Here is a 24,455-nt window from a genome sequence, read left to right on the forward strand (position 1 = left end):
TTTTATATATAGTAATGGATGTATATATCAATCCTAACCCCTTAATTTATCCCTCCCTCCCCACATTTCCCCTCTAGTAAACATAAATTTGGTTTCAAGATCTTTGAGTCTTTCTATTTTGTTAAGTTCTATTGTATCATTTCTATTAGATTCCACGTTAGTCATCTCATATATTTGCCTTTCTCTGTCTGACTTATTTTACTTAGTACGATTATTTCTATGACCATCTATCTTGATGCAAATGGCATTATTTCATGCTGTTTTATGGTTGAGTAATGCCAAGACCAGCTCAGCAGGTGAGGGCTGAAGAATGGGGCGGGGTGCTGTGAAAATTAAGAAAAAGCTAACATAAAACAGAGACATTTATCTTAATCAAAAGTGGGAATCCAGAGACTCAAGGTCTCATGGACCAAGAGCCCCACCTCAAGAAACCACACTGCTTTTATTGTGCTATTTAGGATTATATCAAGTGAGGAGGGGGCTGTAGGTGCAGAATATAGTTTTTTTTTTTCTTTTAATTTTTTTTTTTAAAGTCGCGTAGCTGGTAGCTGGTTAAGCTTTTATTCTGACGTTTTGGCATTTAACAATCATTAGCATTGAGGAAGCCTGGTGTCACTATCTATGCATAGTATCCAGAGAGTCACCATTGTGCTTCTGCAGACAGTGTGCCTACCTGTGGCAACCCGAGTGCCTAGGTTTGCACCTCGTTCTCGTTGGTGAAGCATATCCTGCTAATGACCCCTCATAAATCCCTTGAGGCCATGAGGCTCATCTTCCTCTTATCTTAACAAGACATAACGTGCTGTGCAAATGGCATGCCTTGACCAATGCATTATGTCCTCACTCAGCTGACCACATGAGTAACTTATGCCTTCAGGTCTTTGTTCTTAAGCTTAGGTTATTTACCAGCACTTTCAGGCATTAATATAGGGTAAAGGTAAAGCAGGACAAGATGGATTTTTCAGCATAGAAAATAGAAACAGAGAGGCTAAGCAAAGATTGTAGAAACATGTCTCTCAACAGAGTAATATTCCATTGTTTATATGTACCACATCTTCTTTATCCAATCGTCTGTCAATGGACATTTAAATTGCTTCCATGTCTTGGCTATTGTAAATAATGCTGCAATGAACATTGGGGTGCATATCTATTTTTGAATTACGGTTTTCTTTGGATATATGCTCAAGAGTGGGATTGCTGGGTCATATGATAGTTCTATATTTAGCTTTTTAAGGAAGCTTAATATGGTTCTCCATAGTGGTTGTACCAATTCACAATTCCCACCAACACTGTAAGAGGGTTCCCTTTTCTTTGCACCCTTTCTAGCATTTGTTTTTTGTGGACTTTTGATGATGGCCATTCTGCCTGGTATAATGTGGTACCTCATAGTAGTTTTGATGTGCACTTCTCTAATAATTAGCCATCTTAAACATCTATTCATGCGTTTTTTGGCCTATCTCTATGTCTATTTTTTGATTGGTTGTTTATTTTTTGATATTAAGCTACATGAGTTGGTATATTTTGTAGGTGAATCCCTTGTCAATTGCTTCATTGCAAATATTTTCTCCCACTCTGTGGGTTGTCTTTTAGTTTGTTTTTATGGTTTCCTTTGCTGTGCAAAAACTTTTTAAGTTTAATTAGATCCTTTTAGTTCATTTTTATTTTTATTTTCATTACTCTAGGACATGGCTCAAGAAAGATATTGCTGCAATTTATGTCAAAGAGTGTTCTATGTTTTCCTGTAAGAGTTTTATAGCATCTGATTTTGCGTTTAGGTCTTTAATCCATTTTGAGTTTATTTTTGTGCACAGTGTTACAGCGTGTTCTAATTTCACTCTTTTCCACGTAACTGTCCAGTTTTCCCAGCACCACTTATTGAAGAGACTGTCTTTTCGCCATTGTATATTCTTGCCCTCTTTCTCATAGATTACTTGACCATAGATGCATGGGTTTATTTCTGGGCTTTCTATGCTGTTCCACTGATCTATATTTCTGTTTTTGTGCCAGAACCATACTGTTTTGATGATTGTAGCTTTGTAGTAAAGCTTGAAGTCAGGAAGCCTGATTCCTCCAGCTCTGTTTTTCTTTCTCAAGATTACTTTGGCTGTTGGGAATATTTTGAGTTTCCATATAAATTTAAAAGTTTTGTTCTATTTCCATGAAAAATGCCATTAGTATTTTGATAGGAATTGTGCTGAATCTACTGATTACCTTGGGTAATATAGTCATCTGGCAGTACTGATTCTTCCAATCCAAGAGCATAGTATATCTTTCCATCTGTTTGTGTCGTCCTTGATTTTCTTCATCAGTGTATTACAGTTTTCAGGGTACAGGCCTTTTTTCTCTTTAGATAGGCTCATTTCCAGATATTTTATTCTCTTTGATGTGATGGTAAATGGAATTGTTTCCTTAATTTTTATTTCTGATCTTTCATTGTTGGTGGTTAGAAATGAAAGAGATTTCTGTGTATTAATTTTGTATCCTGCAACTTTACCAAAGTCATTGATGCATTCTATTTTTTTTTCTGGTAGTGTCATTAGGATTTTCTATGTATAGTATCACGTTATCTGTAAACAGTGACAGTTTTACTTCTTTTCCAATTTGAATTCACTTTATTTCTTTTTCTTCTATGATTGCCATGGCTAGGACTTCCAAAACTATGTTGAATAAAAGTGGTGGGAGTGGGAGTTCCTGTTGTGGCTCAACAGCAATGAACCCAACTGGTATCCATGAAGATGTGGGTTTGATCTCTGGCCCTGCTTGATGGGTTAACCATCTGACATTGCCAGGAGCTGTGGTGTAGTTGGAAGATGTGGATTGTTATGGCTGTGGTGTAGGCTGGCAGCTGCAGCTCCAATTTGACCTGGGAACTTCCATAAAAAGAAAAAAAAAGTGGGGAGAGTGGACATCCTTGTCTTATTCCTGATCTTAGAGGAAATGGTTTCTGTTTTCAACCAATGAAGATGATGTTAGCTGAGGGTTTGTCATATATGGGCTTTGTTGCATTGAGATAGATTACCCCTATGCTCATTTTCTGAAGAGTTTTTTTTTAATCAAAAATGAATGTTGAATTTTGTCTAATTTTTTCTGTATATATTCAGTTGATTATATAATTTTTACTCTTCAGTTTGTTGATGTGATGTGTCACACTGATTGATTTGTGTATCTTGAAGAATCCTTGCAGCCCTGGATAAATTCCACTTGTTCATGGTGTATAATCCTTTTAATGTATTGTTGGATTCAGTCTGCTAGTATTTTGCTAAGGATTTTTACATCTATGTTCATCAGTGATATTGGCCTTTAATTTTCTTTATTTGTGGTGTCTTTTTCTGGTTTTGGTGTCAGGGTGATGGTGACCTCATAGAATGAGCTTGGGAGTGTTCCTTCCTCTGCAATTTTTTGGAAGAGTTTCAGAAGGATAGGTGTTAACTCTTTAATTGTTTGATAGTGTTCACCTGTGAAGCCATCTGGTCCTGGACTTTTGTTCCTTTTTTTTTTTTTCATTTCTTTTTCAGGCTGCAACCATGGCATGTGAAAATTCCAGAGCCAGGGAATCCAAGCCATAGCTGTGGCAATGCCAGATCCTTAACCTGATGTGTCACAGTGTCACAGTGGGATCTTCTCTCACTACCAATACTTGACTGCTCTTTCTGGATGGAAAAAAATTACCTGTGAAAATGCCTTTGGTTTCAATAGTATGTGATACCTGTACATAGTCATTAAAGGTTGACATACCAAGGCATCATTATTTACTTGGAATTTCATCTTAAGAGTACTTGGAAATAAATTTTGTTCTTGTTATTCCCTTGCCTATGACTAGAATCCACTAATTCTATGACTCAATTTCATGATTACACAAGTGAATAATGGTCTCATATTATCATTGCAATGAATCTTTTTTTCTTCTTCTTTTTTTTTTTGGCCATCCTAGGGCATATGGAGTTCCCAGGTCAGGGATCAAATCTGAGACCTGGTTGTAACCTAAGCTACAGCTGCAGCAATACAGGCTCCTAACCCACAGTGCCAGGCTGGGGATCAAAACTGCATCCCAATCCTCCCAAGACGCTGCCAATCCCATTGTGCCATGGTGGGAACAAATAAAAGGGAGTCAGAACAATGCTCTTAAACCCATACTGTGCAGTTGGAATTTTAAAAGATGGATCCAAAAATGGAAGGAAAAAATGTGCCCTTTTCCTGACTCTTAGTGGACAAATGATTGGTGGTTTGGGCCATCATAGAAATACAAAGGGATTTTTCAGGCTCTCAATCCTTCCAGAGGATCAGTATTTTTCTAGAATTTTCAAGGCTTCACTGTCATAATGAGATGAGCCAATTGGGAAGTGAGCTATGTGGGAAGTGAGGGAACTCTTAATATGGGTAAAAAGGCCTGGAAAACCTGATGACTTCCTAATCATCTCAAGTACTAGTCCCAAGTATTATTACAGAAGGTCATCCAAATTCTTCAGTGAAGAGTCCTCACAAGCTTGATGTCCTCTCTCTGGCAGATACCAGAAATCTCTTAAGAAGACTTGTCAGAGCAAGTAAAAGCCTAATTGCACCAAAAAATGGCATTCAAGTTCTTGAAATTCCATATTAGACCTTGGGATAAAGATATATGTATCAGATCTATAGTCTCAGAGAAGAAAACAGAAGGGGAAAGTGTGTTGGGTATAATAAATCAAAACTCTATGCCTAAGGACCAAAATAAAAGCTATTAGTATGTGAGCCTGAGCTGGCCAAGATGCTTTATATATTTGCCAAATTATCAGCCACCTGAATTAATCTTTTATAAGAACCAACATTTGGTTGTATTGACTTTCTTTGCCTTTTTGTCTGTTTTATTGTTTTTCTGTTTCCTGTTTGTTTTGTCTGTCTATTTTCTTGTGTTTTACAATACACAAAATAAGTCTGTGCATTGATTTCTGCTTATAGCCTTACTTCCTTACACTGTTGCTTTGGTCTCTTTTTTTCCAGTGTTGTAAGATGTAAATTTATATCAATTTCATTACTACTCTTTCTTTTTTTCTTTTCTTTTCTTTTTCTTTTTAGGGCTGCTCTTGTGGTATATGGAGGTTTCCAGGCTAGGGATTGAATTGGAGCTGTAGCCGCCAGCATACGCCACAGCCACAGCAACGCAGGATCCGAGCCGAGCCGTGTCTGCGACCTACACCACAGCTCACATCAATGCCAGATCCTTAACACACTGAGCGAGGCCAGGGATCAAACCCGAAACTTCATGGTTACTAGTCGGATGTGTTTCCACTGCACCACAATGGGAACTCCTACTCTTTTTTAACATAAATACTTGAAGTAAGAAAATCTTTCCTTTAAGTATTACTTTGCTTTGTTCTTTAGGTTTTCTGGGGGTATATTTTATTGTCCCCCAAATCCTTGGCATGTATTAACTAATGGCTCATTTTAAAACGTATTATATAATTTTGAGATACTTGAGAATTTTCTAGATACCTAATTGTTGATTTCTGACTTAGTCTTATGTGGTCATGAAATATACTATAAGTTTGCAGACATGAATTTTACTGAGACTAACTTTAAGTCCCTGCATTTTATTTTCTTTTGGTGAGCATTCCATGTACACTTGAAGAGAACATGTAGACTCCAGTTGTTTTCATGGTATTCAATTAAATCATATTTTATGGACATTAGATCATATTGGTTGTATGCAGTATTAAATTTTTTTCAGCATTTTGTTCTGATTTTTTTCTTTTTGTCCATCTAGTATTGAATGAGAGGTTTTAAATATCTATGACTGTTGATTTGCTTTTGTTATTAGTTTTGTCTTATAATTTTGAAACTCTGTAATTAGGTGAATTTATGGAATTGTTGACTTTCTGGTAGTTTGGCCAAGATACTTCCCAAATGTCTCCTTTTGTTGGAACTTGACTTTTCTCTGATTCATATCAGGGCTTGGTTTTAGGCTTTGTTCAGGCAGACTTGAGTAAATCCCAAGATGTTCCCCTAGCCTTACTTGCTGGTGTGACTCAAACTGACTCAAATGAGAGATGTGTTTCTGGCTTTGTGAGGGTGGATTTTATAATAGTCCTTACACAGATATTTGCTCTTACTTCTAAGTTTCAGTCTTTTTCAAGCTGGATGGCAAGGGTGGTAAATATGTATCTCTATTTTATCATCTTTTGATGTCTCTCAGCATTGTTTGCTCTCTTGTATTTTTCTATTCCAGTTTTATTGAGATATAAACATTGTGGAAATTTGACATATTGAAGTTATATTTGACATATAACATTGTGGAAGTTTAAGGTATATAATATGTTGATTTGATACACTTATAAATTGCAAAATGATTATTAATATACCCTTAGATAATACCTCCATCATGTCTCATAATCACCGTTCTTTTCTTGTGATGAGAACATTTAAGATATACTCTTTTAACAACTTTCCAATATGATACATTATTAACTATAATGACAGTGCTGTGCATTAGAGCCCCAAAGTTTTTCATTTTATACCTAGAGATTTGTATATTTTGGCCAATATTTCCTCATTTTCCCCACCACTCAGCCATTGACAATCACCAATTTACTTTCTACTTTTTATGAGTTTAACTTTTTTAGATTCCACATATAAGTAATATCATGCAGTATTTTTCTTTGTCTAACTTATTTTACTTAGCATGCCTTATAGTTCCATTCATATTGCCAAAAATGGCAAGGTTTCATTTGTTTTTATGGCTAATATTCCACTATATATACATATATATGTTTACTAATAGATTATAGTTATTTTTTTATTACCCAAGTACTTTAATATTTATACTATAATTAAGTGGTTAAGACACCCTATATCACAGTATTTCAATATTCTGCATTTGACTATATATTTAATTTTACTAGTGTATTGTGAATTTTCATGTTACTAATTAACATCCTTTAATTAGAGTTTGAAGAATTTCAGGTGTTGCTTGTAAGGTAGGTCTTGTGTTGATAAATTCCTTTATGTTTTGTTTGTCTGGGGAGGTCTTTATTTCTCCTTCACTTTTGAAGAATAATTTTGCTGGGAAGAGAATTTTTGGTTGGCAGTTTTTTTTCTTTCAGCACTTTGAATAGCTCATTCCACTTTCTAGGCCTATATAGTTTCTGCTGAAAAATATGAAGCTTCACAAATTTATATGCTCTTGTTGCACAGTTGCCATGCTAATCTCTACATCATTCTAATTTTAGTGTATGAGCTGCCAAAGTGACTGTCTATTGTACTGACATTGTGTCCCAAACCTCACAGCAATAGCTTTCTTGTAAGTCTCATATTGTCTCACCTACATACATAAAATCAAGGACTCGGCCAAAGAATGAGCCATCTATGAATAGTTTCCTTCTCTTCAGAATCTCTGAGAAGTGGAGGTCTGAGTATGTTGGTGTATGTACTCTTTTGCACATGAGAAAGAAGGTGTGATGCTATGTAGAGCTCACCAAATTCACCTCCTGTGGGGTTCTTGATGCTATGAATCAAAGCTAAATGTGAATGCAAATAACTCAAGTCCAAATACTGACATATTCAGGCACATCCAAGTCCACTTAAATCAACCCGCATTATCAGAGTCCCTAAATCAGCTATATTTTCATTCCAATCAAAAAAACAGCAATTAAACCAAGAAAAAACCCTTAATTGATATACATATCCATATCATTGCCACATAGGAGTATTTTTCACACTGAAATTTTCATTTTCTGAACTGAAGGTCACTCATTTTCTGGCTCCATTTATTCCCCTCTAGCCTCATTTTCCTGCATACTTCTTCTCCACCTAACAAAACTTAATTTAGAGAGAGCTCATTAGGCTGTTTCACACTTTTGAGTATTTTCATGTGACGTTTCCTCTTAGAGTTACTCAATTTCTTTACCTTGATCAGAATAATACTATCTCAGAGTTCCCATTGTGGCTCAGCCATTTAAGAACCCACCATGAGGATGTGAATTCCATCCCTAGACTTGCTCAGTGGGTTAAGGATCTGGCATTGCCACAAGCTGCAGCACAGGTCACAGATATGGCTCAGATCTAGGGTTGCTGTGGCTGTGGCTGGGAGCTACAGCTCCAATTCAACCCCTAGCCTGGAAACCTCCATATGCTACAGGTGCAGTCCTAAAGAGAGGAAAAAAAAGAATACTATTTACTATGGATTTATTTCTCAAAATATTCCAGAACTGTAATAAGTAATTTATATACATTATTTCATTTAATTTCAAATTATCTCTATGAAGTAGCATGCTCTCTTTTAGAGAGACCTGTTTAAATTATTTTTCTAATTTGGTGTAACTAGTGAGCAAAAGCCAAGATTCAAACCAGGTCTGATTTACTCCATAGCCTCACTTTTGAATACCACATGACATTACTTCCCTGTCACGCTAATTTCTACAAATCTTTTTATTTAACACAAGCATGTATGAATGTGATTTTCTTATATAAATTTTTAAAAGTCTTCCACTTATGAGTACAAAGGAATAGTTTGAATTCTCATGTCTCCTGATATATGGTGTATGTGTAAAACAGGAATCTAGTTTCCCAAAGCCTAAGCCAAATTATTTGCCTTTTTGAAAAACTAATATTTGTCCATTCATCTCTCACCTTGATGAAATTGTAAGTATCAAATATCAGCTTTGACCTCTGGCCTGTTGTTTTCAGTCAAAATCAGAAAAGTCAAAGTTTACCTCCCTCCACACATACGATATTGTGCCATTTTCCATTCCACACTACACTCACTTTTAGTGTATTAGCCTTAATTTCATAGGTTGCGGCCTTCCTATTCATTATTTCTGGTACAGAAAACATACACATAACTGATTCAAAAGCATAGTAACTGCCATTTATAAGCAAAGATGCTTGTGAAAGTAAAAAGAGAAGACACAGGACAGCAATTACAGGTACAGATATACATGTGTCTTAGGTTAGGTCTTCTTACAGAGCCCTCCCTTTAGGAAAACATTTCCAAGCTTCTCTTGTACTATGATGTTCTTTGCTTGACATTTCTGGAACAATGAGTTATGTTCTTATTTTCTCCTGCTTCCACCCTCAGGGCAGCTAGCTGAGCTTGTTAGAGTACTTAGATGAAAAAATATCAAATATCTTGGAAGAGGGTTATGCCAGAAAGAATTGATATCTGCTACAACTATTCATTCAGTAAATTATGAAGAATCTGTAACAGGTATGCTTCTAGTAACTAACTAATTTCTTTTCTAGTAACTAACTAATTTCTCTTAATGTATTGAATCCCCCCAAATATATGTTTCTTTCTTGGACTCTGGTTTTCCATCTAAAATTCTTCAGCTTTTTTTCCCCCCAGAGTGAGGCTATCTCTCATCAGTTCTAGAAGGGAATTTGTAAATATGGTCTGTTAAAGAGAATGTAAGAATGTAATAGAGATAAAAATTAAAGGGCTGTCCTTGAAGACAAATATGGTGTTACAAAGCTTTTGGTCATATAAAAAGTTACTTGAGCTCATAGCAGCTATAGATAATTTAATGGAGTTAAAAACTTTGCTGTAGCTAATAAGAGTAGATAGCAATAATATTTAAATCATATGCATAACTGTTGAATATATGTCCATCTCAGGAAATAGTATCCAATCAATTTCTTACTCTGATGATATCCTAACCAAAATTTATGTTTGGTAGGGAATTCATTCTTCAAATGAAAGAAAGATGATTTGGATTTCAGGTTTTTACTTCTACAAGTAAGGAGTTTGAAAGTCACCACTCCATCCTAATAAGTAAAAGGCTGAACAGACTAAAAACAAAAAAAACCTCTTCTAGGCTCAATAAGAGATAAGAATATAGGGCAAACCATGGCACCCAAGAGTGGAGAGACAGAAATACAAAATACAGGGAGTCACAGCTTACTGGGGTGGTGACTCAAAAGTAGGAACTGATATAAGAACAAGTGCTTGGCTAGAAAAACTTGAGCTATAATTGACCAATCGCTTGATGCTCAGTGTAGACAAATATGAGTGTTAAAATATCCGAGAAGACCTGGAGGTATTATGCTGCCTGACTTCAGATTGCACTACAAAGCTATAATAATTAAAACATATGCTACTGGTACAAAAAACTTGCAAAGATCAATGGAACAAACTAGAGAGCCCAGAAATAAGCCCACAGTTATATGATTAATTAATCTGTAACAAGGGAGGCAAGAATATACAATGGTGAAGATGGCCTTTTTAACATGCGGTGATGTGAAAAGTGGGCAGCTACAAGCAAAAGAATCAAAATAGACTATCTTTTTTTCATACCACATACAAAAACATAGGAAGTAACCTCATTTCCATTGGTCCTGGCAATGTTTTATGGATCTGACGCAAATGGCAAAGGAAACAAAAGCGAAAATAAATAAATGGGACATCACACTAAAACATTTCTGCACAGTGAAAGAAATCATCATCACAGCAAAAAGTCCATACTCTAAGTGGGAGAAGATATTTAAAGATCATATAACCAATAGCAGTTAATATTTAATAAACTCATACAATTCAACAAAAACAAGAAAGCAAACAACTTGGTTAGAGAATAGTCGGAGAAACTGAATGGACATTTTTCCAAAGAAGACATACAGATGGCCAACAGGCATGTGAAAAGATATTCAACATTACTAATTATACAAGAAATGCAAATCAAAACCACAATAACTTATTACTTCACAATTCTTATTTGTTAGAGTAACTATTATGGAAAAGATAAGAGTTAACTAATGTTGGAGAGTTTGAGGCGAAAAGGGAACCCTAATATACTGTTGGTTGGTCTGTAAATGTGCATCTATTCTGGAAAATAGTGTGAAGATTCGTCAAAAAAATAAGAGGAGTTCCTGTTGTGGCTCAGTGGTTAATGAACCCGACTGGTATCGGGGAGGATGCAGGTTCAACTCCCGGTCTTGCTCAGTGGGTTAAGGACCCGGCATTGCCATGGGTTGTGGTGTAAGTCACAGACATGCCTCAGATCCTGCATTGCTGTGGCTGTGGTATAGGCCAGCAGCTACAGCTTCAATTTGACCCCTAGCCTGTGAACTTCCATATGCCTTCAATTTGTAAAAACTGCAATATCTGCCAAGTGCAATAAAATGAAGCACAATAAAATGAGATATATATGTACTCAAAATGGTTAAGATGGTAAGTTTAATGGTATATGTATTTTACCACAATTAAATGAAATAACACATTTAAAGCTTCAGAAGTTTTGCAATGCAAAGACCCTCACCAACAGCTCTTTGGGAAGAGCTATTCAGTAAGAAATGAAATCGATCTAAGAAATGTTGGAGGTCAAAAGAAAAGTAAGAGTGAGCAAATGCTTTCTTGGATCGGGGTGGGGTGGGGGGAAGGTCTTACAAATAAGTAAAGCCAGAACTACAGAGGAGAAAACAGAAAGTATCTCAACATCATAGGCTTGGAGGTTGAGGGACCAGAAGATATGGGAATTAATTCTCTAAGGCCCTTGTCTTTAAAAAGAAGATAGATAAACAATTTTAAAGAAACTTGACAAGAAAACTTGATAAGAAAGAAACTTGACAAGAAAGGAGAAGAAGAAAACATAAAATAAGTGTTACAAATTTATTTTTATTTTTTGGTCTTTTCTAGGGCTGCACCTGTGGCATTTGGAGGTTCCCCGGCTAGGGGTCTAATCAGAGCTATAGCCGCCGGCCTACACCAGAGCCACAGCAATGTAGGAGCCGAGCCACATCTGCAACCTACACCACAGCTCACAGCAATGCCGGATCCTTTACCCACTGAGTAAGGCCAGGAATCAAACCCTCAACCTCATAGTTCCTAGTTGGGTTCATTAACCACTGCGCCACAATGGGAACTCTAAGTGTTACAAATTTATATAAACTGATGAAAGAGTCAAGTTAAAACATATATGTAAAATATGTACATAAGTGGACAATAGATAATTTTTTTCAAGCTTTATTAAAAATAAATCCAACTGTACGTGATTGACAAAATATACCTAAATTCCCTTAGAAATAGAATAACCAGATATAATAGTGTAGCTTAAAACAGATTTTTAGAAAAAAAATCAACACAGATAATTTTATAACATAATAACAAAATATTCAACCTCAAAGAAATACAATTAAAATTATGTATTTATATATCATATATAGCTTATTACTTTACATTACTCAATATGGCAACATATAGTTATTGTTTTCTTTCCCTTTAATTACAAATATATCACATAGTGTATATACTTGTATACATACAGGTATCCTCTGCTTTCCAAAAGTTTGCATTATGCCACTTCACTTTTACCAAAGACCTGTGTTAGTGAGGTAAAGAAGCCATTTTTTTTTTTTTTTTTTTTTTTTTTTTTTTTTTTTTTTTTTTTTTGGTAAAAGTAAAAATCCTCTTTGGACTTTTTTCAGTTAGCAAAAACAGTACTAATATACCTTTGATAAAAAAATAAAGTGGTGTAAAGCAAACTTTTGGAAAGCAGGAGATAATCTTTGCTTTATGCCATTTTGGCTTATGAAAGATTTCAGAGCAATACTTCTTTCAGATAGTGGGAAAACCTGTATATATGTAAACTAGATATAAAAATATATGAAAGAAATCGAAAGAACTATAATGAAAAATTGATTAAACTATAACTACAGATTTCACCATAGCTCTCTCTATTGTTGAAGCAGCAAGGTTAAAAAAATAGTTATGATTAAGACGTAGATTTAACCAAGACAATATCTTAAGAAACGTTATCTGACTTAGGGGATTTTGAACCCATCTTTACACACCCTTCCCAAGCAAAAATCAAATAATTCGAAAATATTTATCATGTAAAAATGGCCAGTTTTCCAGTACCTACAGTGTCTAGCACAAAGTAGGCGCTCGGTAAATAATGAATCAATGAACTAAGGAATGGCTCAGTGACTCCATGTTATTCAGAAGTAGGAGAGACTGGGAAATAATTCAAAAGGGGGAGTGGCAACTAGTGCATGTTGCAGGGATTCTGGTCTCCAGCAGACAACTCCTAATCAAATTCATCTTACACAGTACGCAATCAAATTCCTTCTCCATCAATCCCACCATCATATTTAGAACCACATACTGATCTGATTGCCCTTTGTCAGAGAAGAATTTTCAAATCCTAAAGATAAGAATAAGTCTGATAAAGATAAGTCTGAGTTAGGGTCAGAAGTTGTTTTGACCACTTTTAAGCAGCTTGGTCTGCAAATAGTTGCAGGGCTTCTGAAGGAACATTGAGATTCCACAGAACTAAAACTGGTGGGGATTTTAGCGATTTGTTGAACTCCTCACGTGGACTTAGGAGTCATCTCCTTAGGAATCATCTTCTTGGTTCTGTTAGCTATTAAATGTGTAACTGTAATGTTGACAATAATAGCAATCAACAAAGTTAGACTTTATTCTTGTAGCAACTACTACATGCCAACATAAATTATCATAATTCTCCCAACAACCTTTGAGATCGGTGCCGTTGGAGTTCCCATTGTGGCTCAGTGGGTTAAGGACACAACGTTGTCTCTGTGAGGATGCGGTTTCCATCTCTGGCCTCACTCTGTGGGATAAGGATCTGGCATTGCCATAAGCTGTGGTGTAGGTCGCAGTTGTGGCTGTGGCGTCCACCTCAGCTGCAGTGCCATTTGACCCCTAGGCCGGGAAATTCCATATGCCACAGGTGAGGCCATTAAAAATAAAAAAAGATAGGTGCTATTAACATTTCAGCTTAAAAGCTTAAAAGGGGTTGGCTAAAACTGTACTACGTACAACTGATGATTAGTGATTGTGATATTACAGCTGCTGATGACTTTCTTATTGCATTTTCTTTACATTATTACAAACACTGAAAATTATACTTCTGGTTCTGATTTTTTGGTACTGTCTGAGATTCAAGAGACCTTGTGGCTCTGCAGACAAGCAGAGATGTGAAGACAGGCAGATGTTCAGAATTACTTTTTTTTTCCCTGAAAGAAAATGATAGTTATTTCTTTTTCTTAAAAAGGAAATGAAAATTTTAAAAATGTTCTAATTGAGCGAACAAGGGTGTGGCAATATCTTCCTCTGTTTGAACCTAGATGGCATACACCCCTCTTTGGGGGTGGGGTGTGTCTTGTAGCATAGGCTTATCTTACTGTCACATTTCCTACTTCTCCTGTCACTACCTTTACTCTCAATAACTTTTTTTTTTTTTTTTAAGCAGAAGCCAGGCTACTATGCTTCTGTTCTTTGATGCTGTTACCCTGAGTATCAGAATGAGAACTACATAATTTCTTATAGTCCATAAAATTATAGTTCGAAGAAAACAGGTAATTCATGAAGTCTGATCTCCATATTTTACATGTTAAAAGTAGTATAGGAAAGAGAAGGTGTGTGGCCACTTTGGGTCAGTGTTAGTTAGTGGCAGAGCCTAGAGTACAGCTCAGGCCTCCTGACTCCCAATCCACCTCCAAGTGCCTCCTGGGAATGTGGGGGCAGATGCCCTCTTCCTGGTTTGGACAAAGCTGGGGGCTGGTGTCTCCTTCGGGCCTGGGGAAAGCACTCCTAGGAGGGGTCTACCCCAGAGCTGCTTTTTTGACATCCTGTTCTGCATTCTCGTGTTCCCAATTAGTATTAATTGAGGGAGGCCTTCCTGAAGCTCCCTGCTCCTCATCTCAGACAGGGAGAGGCCCCCACAGAGGAGACGCTGATCATTATTGAAGTTGAGGTTCTGCTTCATTAGGCAGGCACAGACCCATCTGGGACCAGTTCCCTTGCCTCCCCCTCTGGCTTCCCCAGCTCAACTAAGCAGCTCCTTTGTCTTCTCATTAGCAAACTTGTTAGTATGTTGCTCTGTTCCCCTGAGTTGCTCAGAAGAAAAGTTTGTGGGAGGATTTCCTCAGCTGGGTAGGGCTGGCGCTCATGCTTCCCCGTGGGACGTCTAGGTAAGGCCTTCAGACAGGCTGTGCATGGCAGTGGTAACTCAGCAGTGGGTCCAAGGTTCCTCCGCTTGACCAAAGGGAAATAGGGGCAAAAGCCTGGGCTGGCCAAGGCTGTGGAAGTTCACTACAGCTGCCTGAGGTCTAAGAAGGAGGGGAATATCTAAGATTTGTTTTGGACACATGGCTCAAAGATGTCCAGGCTCACCTTGAGCTGTTGGGTCTCTGAGCAGAGGTGCCGTCTGGACTCCACCCCATGTACAGAATTCCTACAGACCCACACATTGGTGTAGTGCTTTCCTACTCACCAAGCGCTCTCACATTTCAGCGGTCCCTCCCCACGGAGGCAAGGCAGTGCAGGGTAAATATTATTATTCTCTGTTTTTCAAATAGACACCCGAGGCTCCAGGAGGCCACCCAGTACAGAGACTGACTTCACTGTTAGGGGGTTTTCTAGCCCCTATTAATTAAGATCATGTGAAATGACATTCAAAATTGCTTTAGCTTTCAGCCCTTGGAAACCAACCATTAGCAGTTTAATTTGGTACCTATATATTTACCATCCATAAATAAGCAGTAATAGCAATGACTCAATACTAACCTATGGAGTGCCTACACACACACACACACACACACACACACACACACACACACACACAGTGGGTATATAAACTTACACTGCATGAGGAAACTGAAGCTCAGAAAGGCTGTGTGACTAGTCTGGGATTGCAGCAAAAATGATGTATCTGTGTTCATGTATAGATGAGGGGAGAGGGAGGAGGCTATTTTAGGTAAAGGGCTAATATAGGATAGGTAGGGAGATGGGTTCAATAATTCGTAGCAGTGCAGAATGGATGAAGAGGAAGGAATGCAAGGAGAAATAAATAGCAGACATAGATAATAGACTCAGAAATGTTAGAACTCGTCATTACCCTGATTTTACCTTCCCTGCACTGTGGCATCTAGATTGACCCAAAGACTCATCCTTAGTCTCTTAAAGTACCCAGTTTCCCTGTAAAAACATGGCAGAAACAGAAGACTCATTAGCCTATTGGGGTCTCAGACCCTGCACCAATTTCCCCATCCTCTTGGTTCCTTACCATTGATAGGAGTTTTTAGTTAAGCTTATTCAGGCCTTGGTTCTTGGACCTCAATGCATATGTTTGAGGCCCTTGTCTTGGTCACTTTTTCCACAAAGACACTCAATTTTTCCACCTGTTCATAATGCACCCTTTTCTATGTCTGCCACAGGTAGGCAGGTGTCCTGGAACGAGGAATGTTCTTTCTTCACGTTAGTTCAGCAGTTTCTGCATAGCTGTGGCAAAAAGCAGACCCAGCATTCTTGAAGTATCAAAGACACCAGAAAATCTGACCTTATATTAAAAAAAAAATCAACAGCATTAGAACCACAATACATAAAACAGATAAGCACCAAGTAGAAAACACTGAAATAGAAAGTAGAAATGGGGACCCAAAGCCTGGGCCCCTCCCTGTGCCCTTCCTTCTACCCTGACCCCTTGATTGGTCCTCTGGCAAGATGATTCTACTTTTGCACTTTTTTTCCCCTGTCTTTTTAGGGATGCACCTGTGGCTTGTGGGAATTTCCCATTCTAGGTGTGGAATTGGAGCTGTAGCTTCCGGCCTACACCTCAGCCACAGCAATGCCAGATTCCAGATCCGAGCCTTACCTGTGACCTACTCCATAGCTCACAAAATGCTGGATCCTTAACCCATTGAGGGAGGCCAGAGATCGAACCTGCATCCTCATGGATATTTGTCTTGTTCATTACTACTCAGCAACAACAGGAACTCCTGCTTTTGCACTTTTTCAAATGTGAATTGAGGGCTGAGGAGCTGACACAAGCTACCAGAGATGAAAAGCTCCTTGGCAACCAAGATAAGATCAGAGACCAGAGCTTGGCAGAGACTTGTCACTGTGTGGATACTTATAAAATTGTTCTTGGGAGTTCCCTATTGCGGCTCGGAGAAACAAATTTGACTAGTATCCATGAGGATGTGGGTTCGATCCCTAGCCTCACGTAGAGTGTTGGGGATCTTGCATTGCCATGAACTGTGATGTAGGTTGCAGCTGCAGCTTGGATCCTGCATTGCTGTGGCTGTGGTATAGGCCAGTAGCTATGATTCTGGTTTAACCCCTAGCCTGGGAACTTCCGTACACTGCAAGTATGGCCCTAAAAGAAAAAAAAAAAAAGCGTTCCTGATTGTTTTCAGGTTAAAAATAAAATAGAAAGATTATTGGACCTGGATTCAACCCCAGATCCACTTCTGTGGGTTGAGTGATCCTAACAAGACTTCCTCAGCCTCATCTTCTCTTCTGCCAGGTGGAAGGAGTGGGTGACTGCAATTCCTTTCTGCCTTAGGGAGTTTTAATTCCACGTTTACAGCACTTCTTAGAGAGAGTGGAGTCCAAACTAGACCCAGATACGTGAGATCTGAATATCCAGAACAGAGAGGAAACAGTGTTTGTCCAAATCCCAGTTCTGCCACTTTTTGGTCATGTGATTCAGAATAAAAAAACTTAACCTCTTTCTGAGCACCTGTTTTCTCATATTTAAAAGAAGGAAATTAAGATTCCCGTTGTGGCACAGCAGAAACGAATCCCACTAGGTACCATGAGGTTGCAGGTTCAATCCCTGGCCTTGCTCAGTGGGATCTGGCATTGCGGTGAGCCGTGGTGTAGGTCACAGACATGGCTCAGATTTTGCGTTGCTGTGGTGGTGGCATAGGCTGGGGCAAAAGCTCTGATTGGACCCCTAACCTGGGAACCTCCATATACTGTGGGTACGGCCCTCAAGGACAAAAGACAAAAAAATAAATAAATAAAAGGAAGGAAATTATAATTATCTCCATCACATGGTCCTATAAAAATGAAAGGAAACAAGGAATTCCCTGGTGGGAAAGTGGGTTAAGGATCTGCCATTTTCACTACTGTGGCTTGGGGCTCAGCTGTGGTGCTGGTTCAATCCCTGGCTCTGGAATTTCTGTATACCTTGAGCACAGCCAAGAAAAAAAATTGAAGAAAATAAAATATGCCAAGTGCTTAACATTTAAATGTCTCTGACAATTAAAAAGTGCTTCATAAATAAAAAGGCTTATTATTCCAGAGGCGTGGCAATATATTGATTAGAGAAGGGACTTTGAAATCTTTTTCCTGGGTTCAGTCATTGTCTCTACCCCTTTCTTTCTACATGACCTTAAACAATTCACTTAACCTTCTTGTTTTCCATCTGTAAAATAGTCTGTAAAATGGGGACAACAGTAGAACTTAATTCAAATAATTCGCATGAGGCTTAAATTATTTTATATATGTAAGGTATTTAGAGTAGTAAACACTACACATGAGAGAGCCAGTATTACTTCAGTTTGCCACGTAAATTTCTAAAATGGGGATTTCTTCCCTTGAGCATGTCTAATTTTACACATATCTCATATTTTTTCACATGTATGGGTCAGTAGAATTGGTAATGCTCCAAATTAACCATCTTCTTTGGATTTAGTACCCCAAATCATCCTAGATCATCCTGTGTATTTCTCCTCGTCCTTGTGAAATTTATACTATCCCTTAAGTCGTGGCTTTGGGGCCCTCATCCTATTCTTACTCTTCCTGTTCTCCTACACTGTGGTTATCTCAACTTGTCGTTCTGGGGGTGGTCATGGGGCAGCAACATACTGCTTGGTCAGCACATTCCCAGGTGGCATTCTAACCAAATCACTGGCAATTTCTTGGGTCACATTAATCAATACCGTGTGGTGAGCTTGAGGGCTTACAATCCCATTGTTCCCATGTGGAGATTTCTCACAACTCAAGGACGTATGTATCTCACCAGTGACTTCCCGGTATGGAGCTGGGTGTATTCTTTCATTTATGAATAAGGGAGAAAAAGGATGAATGGATAAATAGGCTCCTAAGGATCAAATGAGGTGATCTTTATAACTCTGCCAGGAGCCATTCCCCCTTTTTAGATTGATCCAGTGTTTCAAACTCATCTTCCCCTTTACTTTACAATAGTTTATTCTTTAAAGCCTTCTGAGGACCTTCCCTTCAGATCTTCCTTAGGCAGAACTTCCCAACAAATATAGGTATGAAGTGAGTTGAGCAGCCCATCTCTCTGCACCCTACCCTTTGAGCAATGAGATGGAGCTTGAGGAAATTACAACCTCAGGATAGTTTGAATTTAAGCAGATTTTATGGACTTCCTATGTGGCTCACAACATAGTAACACTTTTTAAAATTTGCTAACATGTGAACACTGTAAACCAGCTATAATGGAAAAAATAAAAATAATTTAAAAAAGAAAAAAAATTGCTAAGATGTGAAAAGAAATGGGAAGCAATACATGAACATGATACATTGTGGTGGTTGCCTCAGGGACAACTCTTTGACTCCTTCCTTTTTGCATATTGACAGTAGTTTCATCACTCTAGAATGAAATAAATTTTACATGTATATGATTATATATATTTAACACATAATCATATGTATAATGAATATGTATGTGTATATATTATATATATGTATATAATTATATATGATTTATATACATTTATATATACAAAATCTAAACTCTGACTGCAAACTCTGCAGCAGTATCAAAGTTAACATCCTATGTAAATTGGTATAGCCACTGCAGAAAACAGTAAGGAGTTTCTTCAGCAAACCAAACATAGAGCTACCATACGATCCAGAAATCCCACTCCTGGGCATATATTTGGACAAAACTTTCATTCAAAAATATACATGCACCCTATGATCATAGCAGCACTATTCACAATAGCCAAGACATGGAAACAACCTAAGTGACTATCAATGGATCAATGGATTAAGAAGATGTGGTACATATACACAATGGAATACTACTCAGCAACTAAAAATTATGAAATAATGTCGTTTGCAGCAACGTGGATGCAACTAAATATTATCATACTAAGTGAAGTGAGTCAGAAAGAGAAGGGCAAATACCATATGGTATCACCTATATGTGAAATATAAAATATGGCACAAATGAACATATCTACAAAAGAGAAACAGACTCATAGACATAGAGAACAGGCTTTTGCTTCACAAAAATTGGGGGAGTGGGATGGACTGGGAGTTTGTAATGCAAACTATTACATTTGGAATGGATAAACAATAAGGTCCTACTCTATAGTGCAGGGAACTATATCCAATTTCTTGGGATAGACCACGATGGCATATAATAAAAAAAAGAATGTGTGTGTGTGTGTGTGTATATATATATATATACACACATATTTATATATATACATATATAAAACTGAGTCACCTTGTGGTATAGCAGACATGGGCACAGCATTGTAAGTCAACTATAATAATAAAGAAAAACTAAAAACAAAGTTAACATTCTATGACATAGGATGTAAATACAGTTTATCATCAAAGTAAAGCCCGAATGTTTTTAAGAATAAAGCAGGGCGCTATTAATAATGATCCTGGGACAACAGGCATTAACTAGAACTCGCTTGGGCCAACCAAGATATATGATTGCACTATGTCACTGTACTGACAGGTATTTTAAAAATAAACATATTGGTTTCAATAGATAATATATCCACATTATTAGAAAATCAAAATAATTTATGAAAGGTATATGTAAAGGGTCTTCTCCAACCCAGGCCTGCCTGTCCTGGGCTAGCCCCACTTCCCACAATGGGAAACAACTTTCATCAATGTTTCCTCCAATACTGCAGTGTTTCTTTGTGTAAAAACAAGTAAATGTGAGTATTCTTATAAGCTCTCTGGAGCTCATTTTTTATCGATATGGAAAGTGCCTCCACATTTTGATAAATAGCTCCATGGTGTTTCATTGTGTGTTTAATTTAACCAATCCATAATTGAAAAGCTCATGGGTTGCTTCCAGTCTTGCTAATATAAACGGAAGTACAATGAATAACCTTGTATAAACATCATTTCACATACATGTCTACAAGATACAGTCCTAGAAGTGGGATTGGTGGGCACGAGTGAATGTACAGTTTACATAAATAGTGCTAAATTTTCCCCAAATTTATTTTGCTATTTCATACTCTTATGAGAGATGTATAAAAATACCTTTCCCTGCAGTTTTCCTAACAAATTGTGCTTTTAAGCTGTATCTTTGTCAATCTGAGGGTGGTAAAATATCTCAATATAGTTTAAAGTTGCATGTATCTTTTATGAGTTAGGTTGAATTTTTTTTCCTGTATTTAATTCCCTTTATTGTTTTATAAATGCCTATTTGGGGATCTATCGCCCACATTCCAAATTGAGCATCTTGAAGAAAGGAATTATGTTTTGTCCATCTTATTCTTTGTAAGAGGTGTGGGAAATAGAAAGTATTTAATAAGTAACTTTCACTAATGAATAACAGAATTACTATGATTTTCCCTTTCTCCACACCATTTGAGCTGCTTTTGGTAACACTTTTTCTAACATTTAGATCATGTTTTCTTCTTGGAGAATAATATTACATTTAAATATATGCGTACTACAGAATAGATAGATAAATACAATTTTAAAATCACTTATACATTGTTATAATCATTCATCTGTTGCTTTCTCATACATTCTCATAACAAAGAGGATTTTTTTCAAATAGTAATAAGAATTGTACAATGTTGACAGCTGCAATAATATTTTCTTCGATTAATACTGTAAGAGGTATCCTTAATTACCTCTTTTGCTAAATCATGAATTTCTTGAAGGCATCAAAACTTGTTCTTTTCTTTTGCTCCTTTTTAAATACAGAGTAGGTATTACGTGAGCATGTTTCACTGGTGGGAGATGACATGAGAGGAAAAGAAACAATTTCCTTAGCTAAGCAAGGCCTAAACTTAGGATGCTCCAACTTCTATTTTCCCTTCTCATGCTACTTTTAGGTCAAACATCACACTCCATATTCATTTACAAAGATGAATACTTTTCACATACTTTGCACTGGTATGGGTTTGTGTGTGGGCTTCTTATAAACAGATATTTGTATCACCCTGATTGCTTTCTGGAGGCAAATGTACAGCTGTTATATACCCTGTGTATATATGTACCCTGTAAGCCAGGATGACATACAATTGGATACCACAAAGCACAGGGAAAATCTGTCCAAGAGTCTGCCTTATAGATCCATTAATCAGGCTACGAATCCAGGCTGCTTTGGTGTTTGTGAAAGTGGAGGATGAAGCAGTTTGGTCAAATGGTAGTTACAACCATTTGTCCTGGAGAAAGGTTGGGTGTTCTCATGAGGTGGCATCCATGCACAAAGCTGAAAAAGACTGAACCAGACCCTCTAAATGCCCTGGAATCTGAAAAAAGTTTTACTCAAGGACAGATTCCTCCAAATCCTGAGATTATGTTATTTTCTATTTTCTAAAGTAAAACTCTCAAAACCAAATATAGCCACTTTTCTGTTGAAAAGAGAAAACAACTCCAGCTCTCACAGGAAGATTTTCCTGATTGATCTGAGGCAATTTAATGGTTTCTCCTATGTTTATGTGGTCTATATGCAAATCTTTCATGGTTAATGTTCTGATAGCCAATTTAATTTTGCTATTATCTTGTTCTCGGCTGCTGATTTCTAAATGTTAAACGGCATTTGCATTGACCAGTGATGAAAATCTATGATGTTCCAGTGAGTTAGTTCTTTCAATCTACCTCTTGTATGGCCTTTATATCCATCTAGTACATGCTTAGGTAAACTGGCCAGTTGAGGTCAGAATTCATATGTTGATGGTTGGAATTTCATGAAGATGATGCTGATGGTAATAAAAATGATGGTGATGATAGAAAACTGAATAAGCATGATGTAGGTGTTCCATATAATTATAATGGTGGTGGTGGTATAAATGGTGAAAACAATACTGGTGGTGGTGGTGGTTTAGAAGAGTCTTTGGCTCACAGTAAATAATAATGATCCAATCAGTGAATAAATAATAGTGTTTATAGAGAAGGTGGGGATGATTGTCATGGAGATGAAGAGAGTCAAAGCAGAAGTGATGGTGCTGCTGATCTTTTTTATACCATGGTAAGGTTGGTAGGGGGCAAATTGATGATTTACTCTTCCTAGGTCGCCTAGCTTTTACTATTGGAATTGAGTGGAAATGAAACTAAGTCTCCTTGCAGGTGAATTTTTAAGAAGATAAAACTCATTTCTGTGGTATTCAAGGAGTTATTCTACATGTCTCTATAAGACTATGGAAGAGAGGTTGTCTTTGCCATAGAAAGCTGTATGGAACATGCAAAATATTCCAGTGGCCCTGAGAAGCAGTGTCCCTGAGAACTGATCCACAGCCCAATAGTCAGAGGTTCAGAGTTGAGAGAAGTCACTTGAGAAATAAAGTTACTCTGGTTCATTTTCCTGTGCTCAATTTTTTGCCCCAGAGGAACCCTTACTGAGAGCTACTCACACTCAGCTACCCCAGTGAACATACAGCAAGAATCTCCTGGGATCTCAGCATATCCAGGAACATGAAGGATAAGTAGGGAAGGATCTTGGAGTAAGAAGATGCTGTGAAGAAAGTGAGAAGTCCTAATGCCCTCAAAAGAGACAGGTAGTGGTTGGGATGGTGCAGCAGAAATTAGAGGAGCTGAAGAGGACTAGAGAGGGCTTTGACTTATACCATGAAAGGTCTATGAGGGTATGAGAGGAAAATTCTAGGAACAGTGCTGTTGATGTTCTCCACAGCACATAAACATTTTCAGTGACTCTAGGAAACTATAGATGATCTGTGTTGTCAGAGTCTTAGAAAACAGCATTTCAAACTTTTTGCATTTTAGAGAAAAAAGAAGTGGAAAGAGAAGTTGTGCTGCCCACTGTGCATTGCCAGTTAATGACAGAACAAGTTCACACAGCCAAATCCCTGACTTATATGAAAGCTTCTTTTAAAAATACTATAGGACTTCTTGTTTGGGTGTTCTGACTTCACAGCTTCCTCCTTAGGCGTTCCTGGTGCATTTATCCTTTGGAGAGCCTCTTTCAAAGAAGTGAAACTTTTAAGTGAGATATCATCAGGCACCACGGACCTAAGATTTCAGGGACTATTTGTATAGATTCTGCATTTCTTTTACTTCCCATCTATTTTTCTTCTGCTCTTTTTTTTTTTTATTTTCCCACTGTACAGCAAGGGGGTCAGGTTATCCTTACATGTATACATTACAATTACAGTTTTTCCCCCACCTTTTGTTCTGTTGCAACATGAGTATCTAGACATAGTTCTCAATGCTATTCAGCAGGATCTCCTTGTAAATCTATTCTAGGTTGTGTCTGATAAGCCCAAGCTCCCGATCCCTCCCACTCCCTCCCCCTCCCATCAGGCAGCCACAAGTCTCTTCTCCAAGTCCATGATTTTCTTTTCTGAGGAGATGTTCATTTGTGCTGGATATTAGATTCCAGTTATAAGTGATATCATATGATATTTGCCTTTGTCTTTCTGGCTCATTTCACTCAGTATGAGATTCTCTAGTTCCATCCATGTTGCTGCAAATGGCATTATGTCATTCTTTTTTATGGCTGAGTAGTATTCCATTGTGTATATATATCACATCTTCTGAATCC

General features: G+C 37.5%; 2 protein-coding genes across 12 annotated transcripts in view; both read left to right on the forward strand.

The window, feature by feature from the left end:
* LOC100154852 (olfactory receptor 10C1) overlaps positions 1-24,455 on the forward strand; it is a 58,216-nt gene that overhangs the window by 31,528 nt on the left and 2,233 nt on the right. The window lies entirely within an intron of this gene.
* The window catches only part of LOC100157689 (olfactory receptor 6N2), a 99,637-nt gene that overhangs the window by 31,526 nt on the left and 43,656 nt on the right, over positions 1-24,455 (forward strand). The gene's annotated exons all lie outside the window — the stretch shown is intronic.

This window comes from Sus scrofa, chromosome 4 (genome assembly GCF_054392235.1).
Source record: "Sus scrofa isolate SSC_HxYL_T2T_F1_AM1 chromosome 4, Sscrofa_HxYL_maternal_Yorkshire_Landrace_v2.0, whole genome shotgun sequence".
Taxonomy (NCBI): Eukaryota; Metazoa; Chordata; class Mammalia; order Artiodactyla; family Suidae; genus Sus; species Sus scrofa.